At 36.8% G+C, this 8941-nt stretch overlaps 1 protein-coding gene across 1 annotated transcript in view; it reads right to left on the bottom strand.

Annotated features, from left to right (window-relative positions):
• TMEM236 (transmembrane protein 236) overlaps positions 1-8941 on the bottom strand; it is a 68841-nt gene that overhangs the window by 35815 nt on the left and 24085 nt on the right. The window lies entirely within an intron of this gene.

Below are 8941 nucleotides of genomic sequence, written 5' to 3'. Positions count from 1 at the left end.
TATGGTGTTGGAGGAAAATATTGAAAGTGCCATGGGCTGCCAAAAGAACCAACAGATCTGTGTTGGAAGAAGTGCAGCTAGAGTGCTCCTTGGAGGCCAGGATGACCAAACTTCGTCTTTCATGCTTCGGACATATTGTCAGGAGGGACCAGTCGCTAGAGGATATCATGTTTGGTAAGGTGGAGGGTCAGAGAAAAAGAGGAAGAACCCCAGCAAGACAGATTGGCCAAGTGGCAGCATCAATGGGCTCAAGCATGGCAACAATTGTGAGATTGGCCCAGGACCGGGCAGTGTTTCATTCTGTTGTACATAGGGTCGCTATGAGTTGGTACCGACTCAATGACACCTAACAACAACAACTACAACATATGATTGTATAATCCTGAAACTTGATTAGGTTTTTGTATATAACAACAGAAAAGAGTTAGAAAATAAGACTTTAAAAATATAATTGCAATATTTTTTAACTCCATGTAACCCCAATCAAAATCTCAAGGTTTTTTTGGAAAATGATGAGTTGATTCTAGTATGTACATGGGAATGAAAAAAAATCACGATACACCAAAAGAAAAAGATAAGAGAATGAACTCTTCTGTAATTCAAAAGTATTACAAAGCCATAAGAATTAACGATAGTGTGGCATTAAGAAGAGAAAACTAGATAATGGGATGAGAGAGCACAGAAAGCCCAGAAGCAGACCACGTATATGCACCTTATAAGAAAGAGAGAACTGTAGAGAGTTAAGAAAAGCAACGACCTTTTAATCAATGGTACTCTGTTCATTGATATTATTTAGGTAAAGAAATGCAGCTTGCCTCCTTCCTGTACATCATATACAAAAGTCAATTACAAATCTAAATGAGCATGGTAAAATAATACAGACTCCAATAGGGGAATATCTTCAGGACTTCACAATAGGAAAAATACTCCTTAAACAAATTACAATAAGAATTATCCATTAAGGAAAGGAATTGATAATTGAAATATTTTAATAAGAATATCGTTTATCAAGTGATGCTATTAAGAGCACAGGCAGGAGTCAGAGAGTGGTAGAAGATATTTGTAATACATATAATCAATACAGGGCCTGTCTAAATATGTAAGTAATTCTCCCAAATCATTAAGAAGATAATACAATAAAAAATGAACAAGAAATTCGAACATGAATTTACTAAAATGTTACCAAAATATGTAAAAAGATGCTTAACTTCATTAATTACTAGAGAAATACAACTAAAACCCTACAGTAACATACAAGGGCATGAAGCAACAGAAATGCATGTGAACTTTCGTTGTCGTTCTGTATTATTGAGTCAGTTCCAACTCATAGTGATCCTGTGCACAGAAAGTGAACCACTGCCTGGACCTGCCTCAGCCTCACAACTGTTGCTGTGTTTGAGTTTATTGTTACAGCCACCCTGTCAATCCAGCTCCTTGAGGGTCTTCCTCTTGTTCATGGACGCTCTACTTTACCAAGCATGATTTTCTTCTCTATGGACTGGTCCCTCCTGATAAAATGTCAAAAACATCAGAAACAAAGTAACATCATCCTTATTTCTAAGGGACATTCTGGCTGCACTTCTTCAAAAAATACTTGATTGTCCTTCTGGAAGCCCATGGTACGTTCAATTATCTTTGACAACACCACAATTCAAATGCATCAATTTTTCTTTGGTCTTCCTTATTCATAGCCCAGCTTTTATATGTTGTTATTAGGTGCCATTGAGTCGGTGCCAACTCATAGCGACCCTCTGCACAACAGAATGAAACACTTCCCAGTCCTGGGCCTACCTCACAATTGCTACATTGGAGTCCATTGCTTCTGCCACCATGTCAGTCCATCTCAGTGGGGGTCTTTCTCTTTTTCGCTGACCCTCCACTTTATTAATCATGATGTCTTTCTCCAGAAACTACAATCTCCTGATAACATGTCCAAACTACGAAAGGCAAAGTCTCATCCTGACTTCTAAGGATCATTCTGGCTGTATTTCTTCTAAAAACAGATTTGTTTGTTTTTCTGGTAGTCCGTGGAACTTTTAATATTCTTCTTGACCATAACTCAAATGCATCATTTTTCTATGGTCTTCCTTATTCATTATCCAACTTTCACATGCATATGTTGCTAAATGGCATTGAGTCAGTTCCAACTCATAGTGACTCTGTATAGGGTTTCTGAGGAGCGACTGGTGACCTTGCTGTTCAGTTCATTAGCCTGCAGCACCACACCAGAACTCCACTTGTTCTTGTAGACCACTAAAAATGTGTTGTTTGTTCCTCAGCATTATTGTAGCAACAGCTGACAATTAAGGATTGAAGTATAATCTCTGACCTGTAATTCCTATGTTGAATTCCTGCCTCTCGTATAAGCATATGAAAAGATTTACAATACCCTGGCTTGAGTCAGGCACATGTTAGTCCTCACACTGATATCTTTGTTCTTGAAGACTTTAAAGAGGTCTTTCGCTGTAGATTTGCCTAATACAGTATATGGTTTGCTTTCTTGATTGCTGATTCCATGAATATTGATTGTGTATCCAAGCAAAGGGAAGTCTTTCACAACTTCAGTGCTTTCTCCACTTATCATGATGTTATTTATTGGCCCAGTTGTGAGGATTTGTATCTTCTTCACATTGAGATTATCAGGTTTGTAATCTTTGATCTTTATCAGTAAATCTTTTCAATCCTCTTCTCTCTCAGCAAGCAAGTTTGTATCATCTGCATACCATAGATTGTTAGTCATCCTCCCATCCTGATGTCATGTTTTTCTCCTCATAATTTAGCTTCCCTGATTATTTAATCAGCATACACACTGGATAAGTACTGTGAAAGGATTCAACTCTGGTGAACACCTTGCCTGATTTCAAACCATTCAGTATCCCCTTGTTCTTTTTTAATGACTGCTACTTATCTATGTACAGTTTCTTCTTGAGCACAATTAAGTGTTCGGAAATACCATCCTTTGCAATTTTATGCATATTTTCAACTGTCTGGATCTGTACAGCCTTTACATAGTCAATAAAGCACAGATAAACATCCTTCTGGTAGTATCTGCTTTCAGCCAAGATCTATCTGACATCAGCAATGATATCTGTAGTTCCATGTCCTCTTCTGAATCCAATTTCAATTCCTGGCCATTCTCTGTCAATATACTGTTGCAACAGCAAAATTTTATTTGCGTGTGATATTAATGATATTATCTGATGATTTCCGAATTCTGCTGAGTCACCTCTCTTTGGAATGGGAACAAACGTGAATTTCTTTCAGAGCAGTTGGTAGAGGTAGCAGGACACCATCTAGTTCTTCTGGTCTCAGTGTCATGGAGACTGATGTTCACATGTTGCATTAGTCAGTTGGACTAATTGATTCTAAGCTTCTTTAATTCTTTTAACTCTTTCTTCTGTACATGGAAAGACCAACAGTTGTACCTTAGATGATCCCTCAGGAACTTTTAAGACTCCAGATGTTACTCACCAAAGTAGGATGTAGAAAATTGTCTTTGGGGACTACGTTATGCCAGTTGACCATGATATCCCCTATGGCTATGGTACTAAGCCCCCAGGACCAGCAACTCATTGCCTTTCTTAGATGTTTGATAATATCTAAGAAGTTTTCATCATTTGTCTGCTGTGTGGTATGCTGCACCACATTCATAGCTGTGTTTTCAGGAATGGTAAATACTCATGTACAAATATTTTCTTTCTAACTCATATATTTGTGAGTATACTCCTACTTTTCCTCCCATATCCATACACCTGGTGTCTCTGTCCATGTTCCATATATATCACTATTTACCTCAATCTTCTTTAGCTCTTGCATACCTACCTGTGTCTTCACCTGTCTTCATTATTCTTCTGCCAATCTCTCTCTTTGTGTATATTGCTCTCCCTATCACCCAAGTTAACTTGTGTCTATCTTCTAGCCAGTCCTGTATGATGTTCTTGATGTCATCCCATAACTCTTCTGGTTTTCCATCACTAGTGTCTAATACATCAAATCTTTCTTAGATGGTCTCTAAATTCATGTGGGATATACTTAAGGTCATATTTTGGCTCCTGTGGACTTGTTCTAATTTTCTTCTGCTTTAGCCTGAACTTGCATAAGAGCAATTGATGGTCTGTTCCACAGTCTGCCCCTGACCTAATTTTAGCTGATGATATTTAGTTTTTCCACTGTCTTTTCCCACAGATGTAGTCACTTTGATTCCTATGTATTCCATCTGGTAAGGTCAATGTTTGTAGTCACCTTTAAGTTCTTGATAAAAGGTATTTGCAGTGAATGTCATTGGACTTACAAAATTCTATCATGTGCTCTCCAACATCATTTCTATCAACAAAGCCATATTTTCCAACTATTGATCTTTCCCCTTTGTTTTCAACTTTCACATTTCAATCACCAGTAATTATCAATGCATCCTGATTACATGTTTGATCAATTTCAGACTAAAGAGTTGTGATTATGTGCCATCTAGTTGGTGCTGACTCTGTATAGGGTTTTTGAGGAGTGGCTGGTGGGTTTGAACTGCCAACCTTGGAGTTAGCAGTCCAGTGCTTACCCTACAGTGCCAGAATTCTTCAATTTCATCATCACTGGCTTTAATGGTGGGTGTGTAAATTTGAATAATGTTATGTGCCATCAAGTCAGTTCTGACTCATAGAGACCCTGTATAGAGTTTGCAAGGAGTGGCTAGTGGGTTTGAACTGACAACCTTGTGGTTAACAGTCCCATATTTATCCTACAGCCCCACACCAGGACTTCAATTTGAATAATAGTGGTATTAATTTGTGTTCCTCACCTCATAGATATATGGATGTATGGATATTATTCTGTCACAGACAGATCTTGAAATGTTCTTTACAACAATGAATACAATGCCATTCTTCTTCAATTTTTCATTACCAGCATAGTAAACCATATGATTGTCTGATTCAAAATAGCCAATATCAATTCATTTCAGGTCAAGAATGCCTAGAATATCAATCTTTATGCATTCCATTTAATCTTTGACAACTTCCAATTTTCCTAGATTCATACTTTGTACATTCCATGTTTGGATTTTTTAATAGTTTCTTGCAGCTGTTTCTCCTCATTTTGAGTTGTGCCCCATCAGTAAATGAAGGTCCCAAAAGTTTTACTCCCTTCACATCATTATGGTCAGCTCTGCTTTGAGGAGGCAGGTCTTCCCCAGTCATATTTTGAGTGCCTTCCAACCTGAGGGGCTCATCTTCCTGTACTATACATGACAATGTTCAGTTTTTAATTCATAAGGTTTTTTTGTTTTGTTTTGTTTTCTATGGCAAAACATTCAGAATTAGTCCACCTCTCCTTCTTCCTAGTCTGCCTTAGTTTGGAAGCTCCACTACAACTTGTCCATCATGGGTGACCCTGTTGGTATTCAAAATGATGGTGACAAAGCTTTCAGCATCACAGTAACATGTAAGCCACCACAGCATGACAAACTGATAGATGAGTGGTGGCACGCATATGAGGCAATTGAAAATACTATGGCTTGGGTCAGGCTCACCTTCACCCTTAAAGTGACAGCTTAGCTTTTTAACATTTTGAAGAGGTCTTTTCAGATTTGCTAATATGGTAGTACATTGTGTCATTTATTGATTGTAGTTCCCATGATCATTGATTGTAGATTCCAGAAAAATTAAATCCTTGACAACTTCCATCTTTTATACATTTATCATGATTTTGTTTATTGGTCCAGTTTGTAACTTTTTTCTTTATATTGTGCCTTAATCCATGCAGAAGGTTGTATTTTGTGATCTTCACCAATAAATGCTTCAAGTCTTTGCTTTCAGCTGGGAAGGTTATGTCATCTGCATATTACAGGTTGCTAATGAGACTTCCCCTAATCCTGATGCTACATTCTTCTCCATATAATCCAGTTTCTCAGATTATTTGCTCAGCATACAGATTGATTAAATATGGTGGAAGGATACAACCCTGACGCACACCTTTCCTAATTTTATACCACTCAGTATCCCCTTATTCTGTTATAACAGGTGCCTCGTAATCCATGTACAGGTTCCACATGAATACATTTAAGTATTCTGGAATTCCTACTCTTCCAATATCTATAGTTTGTTAAGAGCCACACAGTCAAATGCCTTTGCATGGTCAATGAAACACAAGTAAACATCACTCTGATATTCTCTGCTTTCAGTCAAGTTATATCTGACATCAGCAATGTTATCCTTAATTCCATATCCTCTTCTAAATCTGCTTAAATTTCAGGATTCCTGTTCATGTACTATTGTAGCTGTATTTAAATTATTTTCAGTAAAATTTTGCTTACATGTGATGTTAATGATGTTGCTTGATAATTTCTTCATTCCATTGGGTCACTGTTCTTTGGAATGGATACCAATATGCATCTCTTACAATAGGTAATTGTCTTCCAAATTTCTTGGCATAGACTAATGAGTGCTTCCAGTGTTGCATTGTTTGTTGAAACATTTTAATTTGTATTCTGTCAATTCCTGCTGCCTTGTTTTCTGCCAATGCCTTCAGTGCAGCCTTGGGCTTCTTTTTTCAATACCATGGGTTCTTGATCATATGCTACCTCTTGAAATGGCCGAATATCAACTAGTTCCTTTTGGTACCATGACATCATGGTAAAATTGAGGGTCAGTAAAAAAGAGAAAGATCCCCAATGAGATGGATTGGCACAGTGGCAGGAGCAATGGGTTCAAGTGTAACAATTGTGAGGATGGCACAGGATTGAGCAGTGTTTCATTCTGTTATGCATAGGAGCCGATTCATCTCTATGAGTCGGAGCCGACTCAATGGCACCTAACAACAACAACAACAGTGACTCTGTGCACTCCTTACATCTTCTTTTGAGGTTTCTGGCATCAAATTTTTTTTTTTAAGTTTTTATTGTGAATTATGTGGGTTTAAATGGGAGAAGATCCATTTTACATTCATCCTATCATATTTCATTTCATTGTACTGCATCAACATTTTACCCATAGAATCTTTTATTATTGCAAGTTGAAGTTTAAGAAACGCTGAGTGGGTTGTTTCCTTTTAGTTTTCTAATTCCAGTCTTTGCATATTTCATTATAATACTTTGTCTTCTCAAATTGCCCTTTCAATTTTTCTGTTCAGTTCTTTGACTTCATTTCTTCCAGTCACTTTTAGTCGCTTTCACTTCTCTACTTTAAAACTCAAGTATCAAAGTCTATTCTGACATACATTTTAGTCTTTTTTTCTTTCTTTCTTTTCTATCTTCTTAATAACTTTTAGCTTTCTTCATGTATGATGCTCTTGATGTCACCCCACAACTCTTCTCACCTCTGGTCATTACTGTCTAACGTGTGAAACCTGTTCTCGAGGTGGTTTCTAAATTCAGGCGAGATATACCCAACATCATATTTTGGCTTTTGTGGACTTATTTTCATTTCCTTCACCTTCAACCTGAACTTGCATGTGAGCAATTGATGGTCTGTTCCACATTCAATTCTTGGTCTTGGTTTAGCTGATGATATTGAGCAGCATTGTTGGTAATATCATTAATAAATTATGATATATTCATAAAGGAAATACTCAACAAACATGAAACTGAATGGTTATTCACAAAAGCAGGAATGACTCTCACAAACATACTTTTGAATAATAGAAGTCAGACACAAACATATGCATTTATGTATGTAAATGATAAATATATGTGTGAATGTATATAAAATTTTTTATTGTCCTTATAAAATATTCAAACACAGGTATACTAATCTGTGTTGTTAGAAGTTATTTCTGGGGAGGAAAAAAGGTCATCATTGCAAGGAACATGGGGCTGGTCGTGTTTATTGATCTGAGTTGTGCTGGCACGGAGCTTTGCTTTGTGATATCACACTACTATTGTATTTTATATTTTGTGCACTTTTACATTTAGGGTTACACTCTATTGAAACATTAAATAAGAAAAAAGGGAATAAAAACATATAACACTGCGTGAAATGTAATGGAAAAGAAGGGAAAAGGGTTATTAAATTATAGATATACTATCATTTAATAGCAGTGGTATTCCTTGAAAGGGTGTAAACCAATTTTTTTTTTAAATTTTTATAAAGCACTTGGGAGGTACCCAAATATTTTTTTTAAATCAGTTTACACCATTATTTCAAGGAGAATGAAAAATCGAGGTTAAAAACTAGTTTGTTGCAGTTTGTCAGATATAATGTACCTCTCCATAGTTCTCTGAGATAGTTCGATGCATTCCTATATAGTCCAATTAGAGCATGTAGAGTCTGTACTAACAATCACATCACTGTTAATGATAGGCTTTGTTGTCCTGTGCTCATCTGTCTCACCACACACTTCATATTTATTCTAATTGCCTATTTCTGTTCCTCCCTGAATCAGTAAAGAAAGTACTAACAGCCAGAAAATTTCCTCAACTGTCATATTTCCTAAGTACAATATCCCAGTACCTAACAGTGCCTGGTATGTAATAAGCACTTAATAGCTGCTCACCATATAAGTAAAATATGACAGATTATTTGAGATTATACAATTTGGAGAAATGAAAATTATATCTGACACTGCACCTTGAAAATTATTAAGCATCATGGGGCATTCTTCTTTGACACTATTGCCTCAAAGCTTTGCCTATAGCATCCCTGCCCTGTAAGCATCTACCCTTCAGAGTCCTTCTAAAGTCATATTCAGTCAAAACATAAACTTAAAGTTACTTTCAAATAAATAACCCAATGATCAATTGTTGTTGTTGTTGTTGTTAAGTGCCGTCAAACTTAACATTACGATCCATAGTGATCCTGTATAGGGTTTCCAAGGAGCGGCTGGTGAGCTTGAAACGCTGACCTTGTGGATCAGACCAACTTTGCAGTCCAGCACATTAATCCACAGCACCATACCAAGAGTCCTACTAGAAAAATAGATAGATAGATAGATAGATAGATAGATAGATAGATAG

This window comes from Chrysochloris asiatica, unplaced genomic scaffold, assembly GCF_000296735.1.
Source record: "Chrysochloris asiatica unplaced genomic scaffold, ChrAsi1.0 scaffold00137, whole genome shotgun sequence".
NCBI classification, from domain to species: Eukaryota; Metazoa; Chordata; class Mammalia; order Afrosoricida; family Chrysochloridae; genus Chrysochloris; species Chrysochloris asiatica.
The sequence above is the reverse complement of the archived record's forward strand: the minus strand, read 5'-3'. Positions and strand labels throughout refer to the sequence as shown.